General features: G+C 42.6%; 1 protein-coding gene across 1 annotated transcript in view; it reads left to right on the forward strand.

Moving 5' to 3' along the window:
* Positions 1-18,256, forward strand: part of prkar2aa (protein kinase, cAMP-dependent, regulatory, type II, alpha A) — a 150,928-nt gene that overhangs the window by 53,375 nt on the left and 79,297 nt on the right. The gene's annotated exons all lie outside the window — the stretch shown is intronic.

The following is an 18,256-nucleotide window of genomic DNA, read 5'->3' on the forward strand; positions in this document are numbered from 1 at the left end:
TCCGCAGCGGGCTGACCCCAGCCCCGCGATTCGGGGTGGGCGAAGACGCTGCCGCTGCCGGAGGTCCCGATGTCGGCCACCACCCAGGGGCCTGCGGGCTTCCGACGTCCACGCGGCCCACGGCGAAGCCTTCGGAGACGAGTCGCAGCCGCTCCCGCAGCATCTGAAGGCAGCCAGCGCCGCAGGTGGTGAGTCCGGGCCGCGGGCTCTGCGAACCAGAGCCCCAGGTGGTCCCAGGTGCATGGCCGGTGGTAGGCCGCAGCGGGAACGGAGACATGACACAGAAACAAAGGTCGCGTCTCCGTTCGGGAGAGAGAATTTTACAGTTCCCGTTCCCTCCCATCCCCACCCCCACAACATACAAACACTACACCATGTTAAAACTACAATTCAGACAAAAACAACAAAAAACACAAAAGACAAACGGACTGTGTATATATGTGTGTGTGTATGTGTATATATGCACATACACACACACATATATATATATATACACATAGGAACCACTCACCTCAGCCCCGTGCGGCCAGCGCTGCAGCGAGAGCGAACCGTGGACCCGAAGCCTCCTGCGGCTCGGCGGCGAACGGCCTCAACGGCCATCTTGTTGGACCCTCTGCCGCTGTGCTAAACCACGGGATGAACGTCAGGCACGTGGTGCGTCGGGATGGGCGCCGGTCGTCCTGGAGGGGAGGGGGATGGTGGTTGCGGCATTTATTAAAGTTAGTAATCATCGGCTCAGCAGCCTCCCCCCCCCCCCCCCCCCCCCCCCATTGGGCGCCACTCCTGTCACTCTGGTGGGTACTGCCCCCGATGCCCATCATGGGGCCCCACCCTCCCTCATTTGTCGCCACTCCCGTCACTCAGCCGGGTCCCATTGTGACGTCGAACGCTGAAGCTGGCCAGGGTAAGTTGAAAAGGTAATTTTTAAACTTTAAAATGTCTATAGCTTAAAAAACATAAGACCAATTTGAATGAAACTTGGGTACTGCACACCCCAGGACAATGGTGAGTAAGGTGGGCCTAAAATTGTTACGCTATCGTGTGAAGGGGGCACAAAAATATGGCACAAACAACCCTAACAAACAAGATGAGAGTTTTAGTAATAAAAAGGATAGATAGATATGTATGTGTGTGTATATGTATATGTATATGTATATATATATAATAATAATAATAATAATGTATTTTATTTATATAGCGCTTTTCATATACTCAAAGACGCTTTACAGAGATTTAGAGAACATAGGGAAATGAATAAATAGATAAATAAGTAAATAAATAAACGAACAGAGAAAGGAGACAGAAGGTGAGGTGACCTTCAGTGGTTGAAGGCAGTACTGAACAGGTGAGACTTCAGCGATGTTTTGAATGTGGTGAGTGTGGAGGAGTCTCTAACGGTTTGGGGTAGTGAGTTCCATAGGGTGGGAGCAGCGATGGAGAAAGCCCTGTCCCCCCAGGATCTGAGTTTGGTCCGGATGTGGGGGAATAGGAGATTGGCAGCAGCAGAGCGGAGGGTGCAGGTGGGAGTGTGCCTGTGGAGGAGGTCGGTCAGGTTGGATGGGGCCAGGTTATGGAGGGCTTTGTAGGTTATGAGGAGGATTTTGTACTGGATTCTCTGGGGGATGGGGAGCCAGTGGAGTTTATAAAGGACGGGGGTGATATGGTCACGGATCGGGGTGTGGGTGAGTAGACGGGCAGCGGAGTTTTGAATGTATTGAAGTTTACTGATGATTTTTGAGGGTGCGCCATAGAGGAGGCTGTTGCAGTAGTCCAGACGGGAGGTGATGAAGGCGTGGATGAGGGTTTCTGCAGCTGTGGAGGAGAGGGATGGACGGAGACGGGCAATGTTTTTGAGGTGGAAGAAGGCTGTCTTTGTGATGTGTTTGATGTGTTTGTCGAAGGAGAGGGTTTGATCAAAGATGATTCCAAGATTCCGGATGTGAGGTGAGGTGGATACTGGGAGACCATCAATGTTGAGGATGAAGTTTTGGGTGGATTTGGTGAGCGTTTTTGGACCAATGATGATGATTTCAGATTTGTTGCAATTGAGTTTGAGGAAATTTGATTGAAGCCAAGATCTTATTTCAGTGATGCAGTTTGTCAGTGTAGAGTGTGTGGTGGGGGAGATTGACTTGGTGGAGATGAGGAGCTGGATATCATCGGCGAAACAGTGGAAGTTGAGACCATGACGGCGGATTAATTGACCAAGGGGGAACAGGTAGAGGATGAAGAGGAGGGGGCCAAGGACTGAGCCTTGGGGGACACCTTGGGGGAGGGGAGCGGTGGGGGATTTACAGTTGTTAATGGAGATGTATGTATATATATGTATATGTATATGTATATATATGTATGTGTGTGTCTGCGTGTATGCACGCACGCACACACACACACACACACACACACACACACACACACACACACACACAACTCCCCCCCCCCCCAATGGTATACGAAAGCGCAACAATTTTCGGCCCACCTTACCATTCACCTGCGGTGTGCTGTATCAGGTTTTGTTAAATTTTAAAAGGAATTCACTTTATAAACTTTAATAATTGCGCTCCCACTTGCCGACGGCGGCGCAACTGCGCAGCAGAGCCGGGAGGACCGGCGTGTCCCGCCCCTGATCTTCCTCCCGTGGGGCAGCGCTAAGGTCAAAGAAGATGGCCGCTGGCAGGACGGACATGTGGCAGCCCCTTGCGGCCGCTCTCCTGCTGACCGCCCGGGGGCAAATGTTCCATGGGCCGTCTAGACCTTCCTCCCACAGTGCAGCGCGGTTGTCACAATGGCCGGCCGGCGTGAGTGTCTCCCCCTCCTTTCCTCGCCCGCCCCCGGCCCCGGGGGAGACTCACCGGCCGCCACAGCCTCTGATATGCCCTGGGGTCTTGCTGCGTGCTTTTAGAGTGCGGGAGGGGAGGGTGCTGGACCAATGCAGGAGAGGTTTGGACCCAATGGGTCCACGGGTTGTCTAGTATATTTATATTTATGTGTGTGTATTTCTACACACTGAACTTTTTTTTTTTCTCTCGTTTATCATATTGTTTACAGTGTACTATGTTTACATATTCTGTTGTGGTGCAGCAAGTAAGAATTTCATTGTTCTACCTGGGACACGTGACAATAAAACACTCTTGACTCTCAAGTCAAATTAAAATACAATAGGTGGAGCAAAGAAGAAGATAAGAGTGCAGAATATAGTTCTCAGCATTATAGTGCAACAGTTCCAGAGACAAAGTCCAATATCAACACTGAGATCGAGGAGAGTCGAACTGCACCCTTACTCATGGTTTTGATTTGTCAGTGGTAATGATGCCAAATTTTCAGTGTTGGGCATCATTGTGCATTACCTTTGGGCATTGAGTGTGTATGTAGTTTACCATGACAATCCCAACATTTTTGTCAAGGTTGCATTGCTCTGGGGGTTTCTTCAACAAAATCAAAGAAATTTGATTGTCATAAACCTGAAGTATTTATGAACTAGGGACATTTAAAAAAGATATGCCATAGTCACCTTGCATTTGTTGTATTGGGTCTGTTATCCAATTCCTTAACCAGAGAAGTGGTTTGAAATTCCCTCAGGAAAAAAACGAAATTGCAATGGATTTTTAATATGTATGTTTTTGATCATTTATTTGATTTGACCCTAATGTTTTGCTATGTTCCAATCTTTTCTTAGCATCTGATAAAATATTTGATTAATTTTCCTGTCATTTATATTTTCTGGAGTGAATTGAAGATTGGAACATTAATGTATTTTATTGGCTTAGCTTTGATGCGATTATTTGCATTTATTTTAGCAATTTACTTGAACTGATTCTGGACACCATATGTTGGAAAAGAAGAAGCTGGACTCTGAGATTGCCCACTCATTGTGGACATTTTAATGTCTAAACATCAATGTTAAAGATTTGCAATTGTTCTCCTGATTTACTCTGCTGAAGTGGTGTTAAACCGTGTGAGATCATTCTCAAAATTGAAATGAATGTCTTTAATATACATGGAGCACCTATTTTGTCTTATTTATAATCTGCAAATGCAAGAAGCCATAAAACCTATCTTCAATTAATTAGCTAACATCCTTTTCTGAATGCGACTCTTATGTTACGGCTGTTCAGACTTCACAAGCCAGTCCTAAAAACTTAAGACGGGGAATAAAATGCACTGGATTTATCTGAGAGGAGGGTTTTGGGGTGGGAGGAGAGGTTTGGGGTGGGAGGAGAGGTTTGGGGTGGGGAAATAAATAAATCAGCAAAGTATATTCTCTTCAACTGGCTTTTCTTGATGCATGCTGAATGAGTCAGCAATGTGTTACGGAAAATTGAGAAGAAGCCCATTTTCTAGAAAACCAACTCCCTCCCTCGGTAATGCAATCCCCTCTGTAAAGTGGGAGAAGGGGGTGTCTTATATCAGGAACATCCATCAAAGATTCTTGATAATTTTTTCCATCTTCATTGAAGCATTAATGTATTTTGCTTTGTGGTCCAGCTTTGTTTTAAGTGTTGTTTTAATATGTTGCAATTAATCCAAGTAGATGAGATTGGTAAGCTTGTGTCTTAAATATAGCTCTTTGCTCAAATGTGCTTAAGTGGTTGACATCATACTGACCTGGGCAATTGGCCAAGGTTTTTTATTGACAGGATCATGAACTAAGTGCAAGTAAATATGTCTATACACTGAAATCACTGCTACAGCCCATTGCACTCCATGCCCATTTAGTGATATGAAGCTGGACCAAAAACATTAGTTGTATAGGGTTGGTTGTTCAGATTGAAGTTGTATATTTTTCTCAATCAATGTAACATAAGAGGTTGTTGAAGTATTTATTCCATACAAAGGTCATGTAAATTATCACATTAGAACTTCAAAGCAGGTTGTGCAAGGCAACAAGTAAATTATAGAGTGACATAATGTGTAGATTAGTCATAGAGTCATATAACACAGAAACAAGTCCTTTGGTACAACTTGCCCAAGATGCTGTGTGTACGGTAGTCCTCTCGCCTGCGTTAGGCCCATATCCCTCTGAAACGTTCCTATCCATGTACCTGTATAAGGTTAAGATTTTTTTTTAAACTGCAGATGTTGGAAATTTAAAATGAAAACCGAAACGGCCATTCTCCCCGTGACCTGCGTGGGTTTTCTCCGAGATCTTCGGTTTCCTCCCACACTCCAAAGACGTACAGGTATGTAGGTTAATTGGCTGGGTAAATGTAAAAATTGTCCCTAGTGGGTGTAGGATAGTGTTAATGTACGGGGATCGCTGGGCGGCACGGACATAGACCCCAGCTATTTACGATATACATTAATGACTTAGACGAAGGGATTAAAAGTACCATTAGCAAATTTGCAGATGATACTAAGCTGGGGGGTAGTGTGAATTGTGAGGAAGATGCAATAAGGCTGCAGGGTGACTTGGACAGGTTGTGTGAGTGGGCGGATACATGGCAGATGCAGTTTAATGTAGATAAGTGTGAGGTTATTCACTTTGGAAGTAAGAATAGAAAGGCAGATTATTATCTGAATGGTGTCAAGTTAGGAGGAGGGGGAGTTCAACGAGATCTGGGTGTCCTAGTGCATCAGTCAATGAAAGGAAGCATGCAGGTACAGCAGGCAGTGAAGAAAGCCAATGGAATGTTGGCCTTCGTAACAAGAGGAGTTGAGTATAGGAGCAAAGAGGTCCTTCTACAGTTGTACCGGGCCCTGGTGAGACCGCACCTGGAGTACTGTGTGCAGTTTTGGTCTCCAAATTTGAGGAAGGATATTCTTGCTATGGAGGGCGTGCAGCGTAGGTTCACTAGGTTAATTCCCGGAATGGCGGGACTGTCGTATGTTGAAAGGCTGGAGCGATTGGGCTTGTATAAACTGGAATTTAGAAGGATGAGGGGGGATCTTATTGAAACATATAAGATAATTAGGGGATTGGACACATTAGAGGCAGGAAACATGTTCCCAATGTTGGGGGAGTCCAGAACAAGGGGCCACAGTTTAAGAATAAGGGGTAGGCCATTTAGAACGGAGATGAGGAAGAACTTTTTCAGTCAGAGAGTGGTGAAGGTGTGGAATTCTCTGCCTCAGAAGGCAGTGGAGGCCAGTTCGTTGGATGCTTTCAAGAGAGAGCTGGATAGAGCTCTTAAGGATAGCGGAGTGAGGGGGTATGGGGAGAAGGCAGGAACGGGGTACTGATTGAGAGTGATCAGCCATGATCGCATTGAATGGCGGTGCTGGCTCGAAGGGCTGAATGGCCTACTCCTGCACCTATTGTCTATTGTCTATTGACTTGGTGGGCCGAGAAGGCCTGTTTCCGGCTGTATATATATATATGATATGATATCTGGGGAAAAGAAACATTGAACATCTTAGATCGTTGATCTTTCATAAAAAGTGGGAAAGATAAAAACATTGGTTCAGTTGGAGGAAGGATGGGAGAAGTAGGAGGTCTTTAGGGTAAAACCTGAACAACCATTGGGAATTGCTGTAAACATGGTCAATGAGTGGAAAGGAGCAGTTAAGAAGTCAGAACATAGATAAAGGAGCTAAAACAAAAGAATGAAGGAATTGCAAAATAAAAGTGGGAGGACATGTACCTGTATAAGGTTAAGATTTTTTTTTAAACTGCAGATGACCAGGCACTTCCTCCGCTTTCAGAGGAAGAAGAAAGTTTTTTTAAAAAGGCAACATCACAAAGGAGGCCACAGACCAATAGGTTGCAGTGGGAGCGTGGTGGGGAATTTAAGTGCCAAGGCAACAGCAAGCCTAGGGCTACCCCTACAGAGTAAATGCGGGTACTTTGCAGAACAGTCACCCGATCTGTATCTATTTTCTCCACTGTGGAGGACACCACGTTGTGAACACTGCATGTGGCACACTAGATTGGATGAAGTGTAACTGAATCACTGCTTTACCTAGAAAGACTGTTTGGGTGTCTGGACAGTGGGAACAGGAGATGAAAAAAGTGTTGCCAAGTGCCATAAGAGGGAGTGTTTGGGGGAACAGAGGAGTGGACCAGGAGTTGCGAAGCGAATGGTTTCTGTGAAATGCTGACAAGGAAGGAGAGGGGCAGATGACCCCATATTTTTTTTAAGAGGGAGAAGATAAACAGGAAAATGTAAACCAGTTTGCCTAAGATCAGCCGGTGTGAAAATGTAATGAAACATGTGCTAAAAGAACTTGAAGAATGATAGTTTTGAGCATGGATGGACTGATTCGTGGACTTATAGAAGTGCAAATCTTATTTGACCAATTTACTGGTGTTCTCAAAGAATGTAACGTGGGAAGCAGAGGACATGGTGTTTTCAGATTTTTGGAATGCAGTTGATAAGGACCACATTTGAGACTGGTCAACACGGTCAGAGTAATTGGGGTTATATACCGACATAGATTGAGAATTGAATGTTGAACAAAAAGAACAAGAATTTTTTTAAAGCATGCAAACACAGCAAATGATTCAATGCAAATGGAATGTTGGTCTTTATTATGAGAGGATTGCAGAAAGAAATTGAACTTTTACATAAGGCCCACATGGTTACATAAGTCTGTGGTTTGACTGAATGAGCATTATGGATAGGTATGGTTTCTCTGATTAAAGGATATACTTTCCACGAAGAGATTGCAATGAAGATTGACTGGATCGATTCCAGGGATAATAGGAGAAATGGAATTGACTGGGCCTTTCTCTAGATTTGAGAAGAATGGAAGATCTCAATGGAATTTAAAAGCCTTCTGGGGCTGAATACCAAGGATATCTTCTGCTGAAAAGTCAAGACCCAGAGGATCGTAATAAGGGACAAACAATTTAATAATAAGATGGGAATCTCTTTGTGTTTTCTGCATATAGTGAATCTTTGGCAATTTCATGTGAAAGCCCATTTTGCAATAGAAAACATAGATTGATAGATTTCTGGACATCATTCAAGGACTATGGGGATAAGGCAGGAAAATGGCTGATGTAAATCATTTGTCATGATCTCTATGGATAGTATATCAAGTTTGAAGGGCCAAATGGCCTGCTACCTTTTTTATGTTCTTCTATATTATTGTGTTTATCATGTACTCAAATCTTGCATTGAAATCCCACATACTGGTTCCCTCCTTATTTCCTTGCTGGATCTGCAAGTCTACTTTCAGTGATTTGTGTAGACACTGCTGGTCCATGGGATTGGCACGGTGGTGCTCAGTTAGTGCAGGTATCTTAACGGCTCCAGTAACCCAAGGTTAGATCTTGACTTTGGATGCTGTCTGTGTGGAGTTTGCATGTTCTCCCTGTAATTGCATAGATTTTTCCTGGATGCTTTGATTTCCGCTCACATCTAAAAGATGTGCAGGTTAGTGGAACCCATTCAGCACATTGAATCAGCATCAGCTCATTGAAAGAGCAATTCATCTAGGTCCATCCTCAGCAGTCCCAAGGTCCCGCATATCCTCCCCATTCAGATACTGATCCAGCTCCATTTTGAACCCTATAACTGGATCAGTACCCCACCAGTTTTTTTGCCAATAGCCTTCATTTTGGGTTGTTCATTTTTGACGAGTCAACCAAGAGAAATTGTTTCTCTCCGTCTGCGTTATCTAAACCCCTCTTAATTTTGAATATGTGCATCAAATCTCCTTGCAACGCTCTTCTGATGCAAAATTAACAGCCCTGCCTTCTCCAGTTTATCCCCATAACCTAATTATTTATTCATGGATTCATTTTGCTTTCTCTTCTGCAGTTTGTTTGAAGCCTTTACTTTCTTGAAATTTGGCACCCAGAATTGCACAAGTACTTGTGTCTGAACCAATTTTTTCTAATGGTTGATTGTGACTTCCTTGCTTGTGTACTCCATGCCTCTCTTTATGATTCCTTTTTTTTAACCACTTTCTCAACACTTTTAACTAATGATGTACGTACACTGCTAGACTTCTGATCTTGTATCTCTGTGGTTCAATTGGCTCCCCTCATTTTTTTACTAGAATGTTGTATTTCACATTTTTGAGCGTTCTGTCGGCCATTTATTTGCCAAATCTATCAGCATGTCTTTATTACTGATGTTTGTTGCTATCTTCAATTCATACCATCAAATGTCATCTACAATCCAAACATTCCATTAATTTCATGGTCACCATTACTGACGCAGGCAATTTACTCAGTTTTTAACCTCCTAGCTGACATGGGTTCGAACATGTGTCTCTGAATCATAATTCCAAGCCAATAATTCAATTATTGAACTATTCTCTCACTACCCAATATATCCTGCAGACAGTCCCAGTATTTTCTTCCTTGAACTGTTATGTCAAACTATATCAAAATGTCATATGTGATTGTTCTTGGAGACTGGACAAGCAGGAATTCTGCATTGGAACAGAAAGCCAAGAGAAAATCTGATGGATGTTTTGAATATGAAGTTTTAATAATATAATTTAGGGGAAAAGTATTTCCACAGAACCGTGATACAAGGACTTGAATTTAATATAACCACAAAGAAAGAAGGGAGGAATTTGATCTGTTGGTGGTAAGGACATGGAATGCCCTCTCTGAAATTGTTACCAACAGAATCCATAATTATTTTAAAATCTAACTGGAGAAATATTTGAATAATAAAAGCTTCATACATAGTTGGAAAAGGTGAGTGAAACAGGATGAAACAGTTATGCTCTCATACCTCACGTACACATAAAACTTCAACACCTCCAACTGCATGCCAATCTTGTGTCCGAGATTGGAAAGATGTGGGATTTTTAAGAAATGCATCAGTTTCTTAGTTCTTTATTTCCGAATTGCTAGTTTCCCTAAATAAATTGTCCAAGTTATATTCCCAAATGACAAGATGGGAAAGCTTCTACTTTGATTAATAGTGGAGCTTAAGAGTGAGGAATGCATTGAGTCCGTTTAAAAAAAAATAAAGGCGATTGTGTGATAATTTATTGTGATAATAAATTCTCCAGTTCAGGCAGCCATCAGTCTTAAACACCATAAATGGCAATGAAAAAAGGTCTTAAAATTGAAAGGATAAGCATCAGCAACATTTTAATTCTTTTTCTGATGCAGTACATTTCAATTTTTTCCAGCACACTCAATGTTGAATTTAATCAAACTAAACTTGGAAAATACCAGTGTTCTTTTTCTGTGACTTTGTTCTTGAAACATAATTTAGGATTCCAAAGAAGCTAAATGATATTAATTGTGACCAGTACCATTAAGTTCAAATCCTACTAAGGCAAATTATAAAATTAAACACACTCGAGAAAGAAAATTACAGTATGATTTACCAGATTGTGCCTATTACTCAACACGATTCTCTCTGCAATTTAGTTAATTGCGTGAATGAGAAAACTGTGGAAGAAAGCACTGCTTTGAGATATGGATTTGGACTGTTAACACTAACATTTTAGATATTGTTTCTCTGCAACATTAACGGCTCACCTGCAGTCCGTTTGTCTTTTGTGTTTTTTTGTTGTTTTTTTTGTCTTAATTGTAGTGTTTAGATGCGATGTGTTTTTTGTGGTTGTGTACTATGTTTGTGGGGGGGAACTGTAAAATTGTCTGTTCCGAACGGAGAGCCGACCTTTTTTTCTGGGTCGTGTCTCCGTTCCCGCTGCGGCCTACCATCGGCCAAACACCTGGAGCTGGCGGCCTCCAGCTGGGACCACCTGGGCTCTGGTTCGCAGAGCCCGCGGACCGGACTTACCATCTGCGGAGCTGGCTGCCTTCGGAGGCTGTAGTGGCGCTGCGAGTGCGGCTGCGACTCGCCTTCGGAGGCTCCGGAGGCTTCGGCCGCGTGGATATCGGAAGCACGCAGGCCCCTGGGTGGAGGCCGACATCGGGAGCTGCGGCAGCGTCTTCGCCCGCCTCGAATCGCTGGGCTTGGGTTGGCCTGCTGCGAACCTTTCACCGTCCGGCGGAGGCTTCAATGTCAGGAGTCCAGACCGCCGCGACGTGTCAACTTCAACAGCCTGACCGCAGGAGAAGACGGCAGGGGAGGAGAAAAGACATTCTGGCCTTCCATCACAGTGAGGAGGTGACTGGAGGAGACTCACTGATGGATGTTTCTTTTTTTTGTTTTGTGTTGGTTTGTGATTTTTATTGCTCTTATTGTTGGACTGTGGGTAATGGAATTTCGTCCAAAAGACTTGTTTTTTTGGATGACAATAAAGGCTGTTCTGGTTCTGATATTTTGGGTTAGTGACCTCTCGGCTTTATTGTTTCTCCATAGGTCTTTGTAAACAGCGTTTAGTTGCTCTTGCGGGGTAAGCAATAAGACAAAATGACCAGATAATCTTTGTAGGAAATGGAAACTGAGGGATGAAAGACTGCGGAGATCCCCCCAGTTCAGGGTTGATAATACCAAACAAATCTTTAACATCACTTAAAGGGCTTTTAGTTGCTTGGTTTCGGCGGAAAACTAATACCTTTGGCAATACCTCAGCAGCAACTTAATCAAATCTATGCACTTTGTACTGTCTGACACATCACTGACAATGCATGGACGAACAAAGCTTTCCTATGAAAAAACATTGGCAAAATCACTTTTTTTCTCATTGTTTTGTATCCTTATTTATGATATTACAGAGGGGTGAGATCAAAAAAATCATTGTCTATTGTCTATTGACTTGACACAATGATTTTTTTGATCTCACCCCTCTTTAATCCTTATCTCTGATTACACCATGTCTTTTAATTGTCCAACTCAGTTTGATGGTAAAAAATGCTGGTGTTCTGCTTAATCAAGTCTACTTTATTTGTCACATACACATACAAGATGTGCAGTGAAATGAAAGTGGCAATGCCTGCGGATTGTGCTAAAACTACAAACAGAATAGAAATTTTAAAAGAAGACACAACACAAAAGATAAATTTATACAGTAAATTAGTCCCTGGTGATATAAGAGTTAACAGTCCTGATGGCCTGTGGGAAGAAACTCCATCTCATCCTCTCTGCGTGACAGCGGAGGCATTTTCCTGACCGTAGCAGCTGGAAGTCTGTTGCTGGGGTGGTAGGGGTCCCCCATAATGTTGCTGGCTCTGGAACTGCACCTCCTGATGTATAGGTCCTGCAGGGGGGCGAGTGTAGTTCCCATAGTGCGTTCAGCCGAACACACTACTCTCCGCAGAGCCTTCCTCTCCTGGGCAGAGCTGTTCCCAAACCAGATTGCGATGTTGCCGGACAAGATGCTTTCTCCAGCCCCAGAGTAGAAGCACTGAAGGATCCTCAGAGAGACTCTGAATTTCCTGAGCTGTCTGAGGTGGTAAAGGCGCAACTTAATCAAATCTATGCGGTAATATGTGTTGTCCATGTCAGATCCTCTGTGATGCGGACGCCCAGGTATTTAAAGCTGCGCACCCTATCCACAGTAATCCCATTTATCTCCAGTGGTGTGTACGTCCTCTGATGTTGAGCCCTTCTAAAGTCCACAATCAGCTCCTTAGTTTTGCTAGTTTGTTCAGGAATCTTAATTATTGACACTTCATTGGTTTAGGGCACATTTTTGGTAGGTATTTTGTGTTGGTGTCAGAATGTTTAATGTTTACATTCTCACTCTTTGAGGTGGAGATAACAGAGCCTGCAACAGACTAATTGAATTCAAAAGTTTACTATCTTTATCCATATTTAGTTATAACATGTGTGAAATAGGTTTTGTCACCATCAATCCAACTGAGGAGGTTGCTACAACACGACTGGCGTTGTTAATGCAAATATTTAAAGCCAATAAAATTTGCTGGTCATGTGCCTTTGAGGATTTTGCAGACAATGCCACACGTAGTGGAAGGATTTTCTGGGGCAGTACTGGGAAAATTTGACTGTCCATTTACTTAAACTGGAACAGCTGAATATTAGTACAGGCTGTTAATACAACATTTTACATTTGAAACAAGGTTACTGACCTTCCCACCATCAAAGGGATTTTAACGAGACGATGCTACAAAAAGGCAGCTAATATCAGATGGAATTTAACTTGGACAGGTGCAAATGTTGCATTCTATTAAGATAAGACAGGGCAGGACTTGCACAGCAAACGGCAAGGCCTTGGAGAGTATTGTAGAACAGAAATAACAAATGGGGTCCAAGTACACCTTTCCCTGAAGGTAGCAAAGTGGGTGGACAGGATGGCAAAGAATGCGTTTAGCATGTTTGTGCATCAGCCAGGGCCATTGAGTATAAGAGTCATGAAAGAGACAACGTGTCCACAAGGAATGCCATTTAGAACTTCAGCTAACTGGAAACCTAGGACACTTGAACAATGGAAAGTTCCAAATTTGATTACAAGTATGTGAAAAGTTTCCACGTTCTGCAATTAATTTCATCATCCTAGAGTTTAGGAGAAGAAATTTGGTATTGTCTCTTTTCAACAATATTTAATGACTCAATACTATAAATGAATGAATGAATAAGTTTATTGGCCAAGTATGTGTATGTACAAGGAATGTGCCTTGGTGCTCCGCTCACAAATGACAACACAAACATACAGTTAACAATTAAGAATAAAGCATAACCACATCAAAACAATAAGGATACAACATTACGGTCTAAACATGTGGGTGAAAATAAACCAGAGCCAAAAAGAGACTACAGACTTTGGTTATTGAGTAGAACTACACCTCGTGGGGAAAAAAGCTGTTTTTATGTCTGGCTGTGGCTGCTTTGACAGTCTGGAGTCGCCTTCCAGAGGGAAGTGCTTCAAAGATTTTGTGGCCAGGGTGAGAGGGGTCAGAGATGATCTTGCCCGCTCGCTTCCTGGCCCTTGCAGTGTACAGTTCGTCAATGGGGGGGAAGGTTGCAGCCAACAACCTTCTCAGCTGTGCAGCCTCCGGATGTCGTGCTTGGTGGCTGAGCCAAACCAGACCATGATGGAGAAGGTGAGGACAGACTCAATGATAGCAATATAGAATTGGACCATCATTGCCTGTGGCAGATTGTGTTTCTTCAGTTGCCGCAGGAAGTACATCCTCTGTTGGGCCTTTTTGACGGTTGAAAATGTCTGTGTAGATCGGTGCCAGTTGTTCGGCACAGAGTTTGAGGGTAGAAGGGGAAACATTGTCCGGTCCTGGAGATTTCCGCCTTTTTCTGTTTTCTGAATAGCCTCTCCATCTCCGCAACTTCTATTGTTGGAGATGGAGAAGTGGCCAGACTGATGTTGGGCAGTGGACGAGGCTGTATGTGGAAATTGCCGATTGCAAGGGGGTGGGGTGTGGTGGTGGAGGAGTGGGTGTGGAAGGGTCCAGTCTTTGCAAACTGGAGTCAGTCTGTGAGTACGTGTGAAATGATGATTGGGGGGGGGGGGAAAGAGAGAGAGGATCCCAGGATTATATTTCTGTTTCTTGAACCTGCAGTAAAACTCGTTCAGGTTGTTGGTCAGCTGACGATTGTTCAAGGAGCGGGGGGTTTCCCTCCTGTAGCTGGTGATTTCTTGCAAGCCCTTCCAAACTGAAGCAGAGTAATCAGCTGAGAACTTGCTCAGAGTACCTTTCCTTGGCAGCTCTGATTCCTCTTCTCAGCTTGTACTTGGGCTGCCTGTAGAGGGCTGTATCCCCGCTCCTGTAGGCCTCATCTTTGTGGCCTACATCTATAGTGAATCCTAGTGAAGAACTTGCATGTTTCTGTTGTATAATTGTTATGTATTTAAATGGTGCAAGGGTCTTATGAAAATCAAATGTGAGGAGTTATGTGCATGAAGAAAGATGTTGTAAAACAAAGTAAATTTAAAATAAGATGAGAAGAATGGTTATTCTAATTTAGTTTTTGTGCAAAATCATAAAGGTTTCCTACAACACTTTAGAGTATTATGGGTCATGCTGCAGTTATGAAATGCAGGTGCCATTTTTTTGTCATCTTTGCAGTTACCCATTAAAGGTGTCATAACGACCATTGAAAATAAATGGTTGCTTAGTTTCAGGAACAGGAGTTGAAAGAGCGAGACTGTACCTGAACACAAGGTTCCTCTTTAGTTCCATTTAGTTTTCAGATATCCACAACAATTCATAACAATTCACACAAAACCACAGTTGGTCCTTGCCATGAAAATTTTGCTTCTCATATTGAATCTTCATAAATTAATGTTATCAAATTACATCTATCTGGCCAGACATAGTGAAGAAGGTGATAAAGCTCATGTGTGATGTCATTGTGTCCCAGGTAACAAGCCTGACCAAAGAAACAAATCTGTTGAAATTCATATAGGTACCTTAAAATATTCAAGCTTTAAGATTAAAATACCTACAAGATATAATTTTTCATCTGCTGTGTTGTAATATTCCATTATGTTCATATATAGTAGCTGTGGCAGCTCAGTTCTTGTTGATAGGAAGTCAGTGTCAATTACTGTGTAAAAAGAAAATAGACCGAAACGTTTGAAGCAGTTTTGAGTTATTGCTGTTTTGGATTTAAGTTTGATTCTTAGTTGATGCACAATTGTGACTGTAACTTTGTAAACTTTTTGCTTGCTGCTTCATAGTGATGCTTAGTTAAGCGGATGGTTTTAGCTGTAAACCTACCATATCCAATTCTGCATTGCGTAAATCACTTGGTATTTGAATAATGGAGAAACGAAGGAACTGCAGAAACTGGTTTACATGAAAAGACACTGGTGCTTGTTGGTCAGTTGTAAGTTCTAAGTTGTTATAAGAACAAGCTTACAAATGAACAGATAAAAGTTAACCAAGGTTTCAGTAGCAAGTGAAAATAACTTGTATTCTTAACAACTGATTAATGGGAAGCTGGGGAATACCAGCAGGTAGATTATATTAAGCATCTGCAGTTATTTTCTTACATCCCCTCCAGACTGGTCACCAGGCTCATGGAACAGTCTCGGCGTAACCCTCTGCAACTAGATCCTTGGCTTCCTCATCAACAGACTACAATCTGTATGAATTGGGAGCAACATGAATTGGTAGCAACCATCACCACAGGAGAACCTCAAGGCTGCATGCTCAACCCCCTGCTCTACTCACTCTATACTCATGACTATGTAGCCGGATACATCATGGCCTGGTTCAGCAACTCGAGCACATAGGAACAAAGAAGATTGCAAAATGTGGGGAGCATTGCCCAGTCCATTACAGGTATAGATCTCCCCACCATCGAATGGATTGATAGGAGTCGCTGCCTCAAAAAAGGCAGCCATCATCATCCGAGCCCCACACCAACCTGGCGACACTCTCATTTCACTCCTGTCATCGGGAAGAAGGTTTTGGAGCCTGAAAAGTAACGTCCAGGTTCAGGAGAAGCTTCTTCCCTGCAACCATCGGACTATTAAACACTACAAATAAGCTCCAAACAACATAGACTTTTGTCTTTGCACTATTATTCTTTGGGTTTATATATATATGTATATGTACGTGCGCGTGTGCGTGCATGTATGTGTATGTGTATATAAACATAGCACAAAAAGTAAGGAAATTTGTGTTTGGTAGATTATTTCTTTGTTGTAACAATGCTTCTTGGCAATAAATCTTATACCGTTGGAAAGCCTGTTTATTTCCCTTTTAAATGGTGCCACATTTGTAAGGAACATGCATTTGTGGGATGAGCAGCAGAGCTGAGTATATGGGATGCGCCCATGAAAAATTTGCCAAATCTTCTCTGCCAATGCCAAACAGCTTATTCTGCTGTTGCTATTGACTCTTGTTTTGAGCTTCTGGTACCCCCAGGTGCTGACAAGAATGGGATGCCATCCCACAACAGTGTGTGACCAGGCTGGTGACCAGCATGAGGAGGAGGTGCCAGGCTGTTGTGGCTGTGTATGGTTCTTCCACACGCTACTGTGGCTCCTGTTTATTAAATGAATAAATTGTTAAATTGCCAATATGTCTTGTTTCTTCAGACCAATCATCCAATCCACCGAACAACACCGAACAAGAGTCAATGGCAGAATAAGCTGTTTGGCATTGGCAGAGAAGATTTGGCAAATTTTTCATGGGCGCATCCCATATACTCAGCTCTGCTGCTCATCCCACAAATGCATGTTCCTTACAAATGTGGCACCATTTAAAAGGGCAATAAACAGGCTTTCCAACGGTATAAGATTTATTGCCAAGAAGCATTGTTACAACAAAGAAATAATCTACCAAACACAAATTTCCTTACTTTTTGTGCTATGTTTATAAATTGAACTTTTTATGTTGGTTATTTTAGTGTTCACAGAGTACTATGTTTACAAACCTGTTGTGCTACTGCAAGTAAGAATTTAATTGTTCTGCTTCAGGGGGGCGTATGACTATAATGTGCTTACCGTCTGTGTTATACAGTTCTGTGTTATACAGTTAATATAATTCTGTAGAAGTACAGCAAGTAAATGGCAGATATAATTCATGTTTCTTAGTTGAGATGTGCACAACTGAAAATTTAAGTAAAAAATGTCATGTATCAAATACTAAGTAAAGAAAAAAAACACAGTGCTGATCTTCTCTGAGGAAGGATCCCGACCCAAAACATTCCCTATCCACGTTCTCCTAGTTTCTACAAATTGTTATTTGAATGATCTTGCAAGTAAACAGAGAAAAGTTATTCAAACTTTCCACTGCAAGTAGATACAACTCATTATTGGGAGGCTGAGGGATGCTGCCTGACCTGCTGAGTTATAACAACTTGTCTTATAACAACTTGCATTATTTCATTGAGTAGGACCTTTGAAGCAAAACTGTGACCATTCACCGTATTTGTGCCTCATGATTTTGTATACCTCCAAGGTTGCTCCTCAGCCTCCTACGTTTTGGGTAAATAGTCCCAGCTTATCCAGGCCTCTCCTTTTGCCTGAAAAGGTGAGAGCGGAAGGTTTAATGGAATTGTGCGGGGCAATTTTGTTTACACAGGGTAGTGGGGACCTGGAACACACCGCCAGGGGTGATGGTGGAGGCAGATATGATAGCGGCATTTAAGAAGCTTTTAGGTAGGCACATGGAAGTGCAGGGAATGGAAGGGTATGGATCACATACATGCAGATGAGATCAATTTAAGTTAACATCATGTTTGGCACAAACATTGTGTTCCTATGCTGTTCTGTGCAAAAGCCATGCTGACTATTCTAACTCGGGCCTTGACTATTTAAATGCTGATAGATCCTATTCCTCAGAATCTTTAGCTGGTGTCTGGAAAAAATGACTCTTTCATCTCAACGGCCTTTGGTGAATGCAAGTTTCCTGTCTTGAAATTGAAAGGACCAATGTTTTACTTTCAATAACTCACTTTGGAAATATTGATTCCTTTGCATGTCTTTCAATTTTTCTATTCCTTTTGTGTCAAATGAGCGTTCCGTGTACTTTTTACAGTGTTGAAATTTATTTGCTGGACGC

Source organism: Rhinoraja longicauda, chromosome 17 (genome assembly GCF_053455715.1).
Source record: "Rhinoraja longicauda isolate Sanriku21f chromosome 17, sRhiLon1.1, whole genome shotgun sequence".
Classification (NCBI taxonomy): Eukaryota; Metazoa; Chordata; class Chondrichthyes; order Rajiformes; family Arhynchobatidae; genus Rhinoraja; species Rhinoraja longicauda.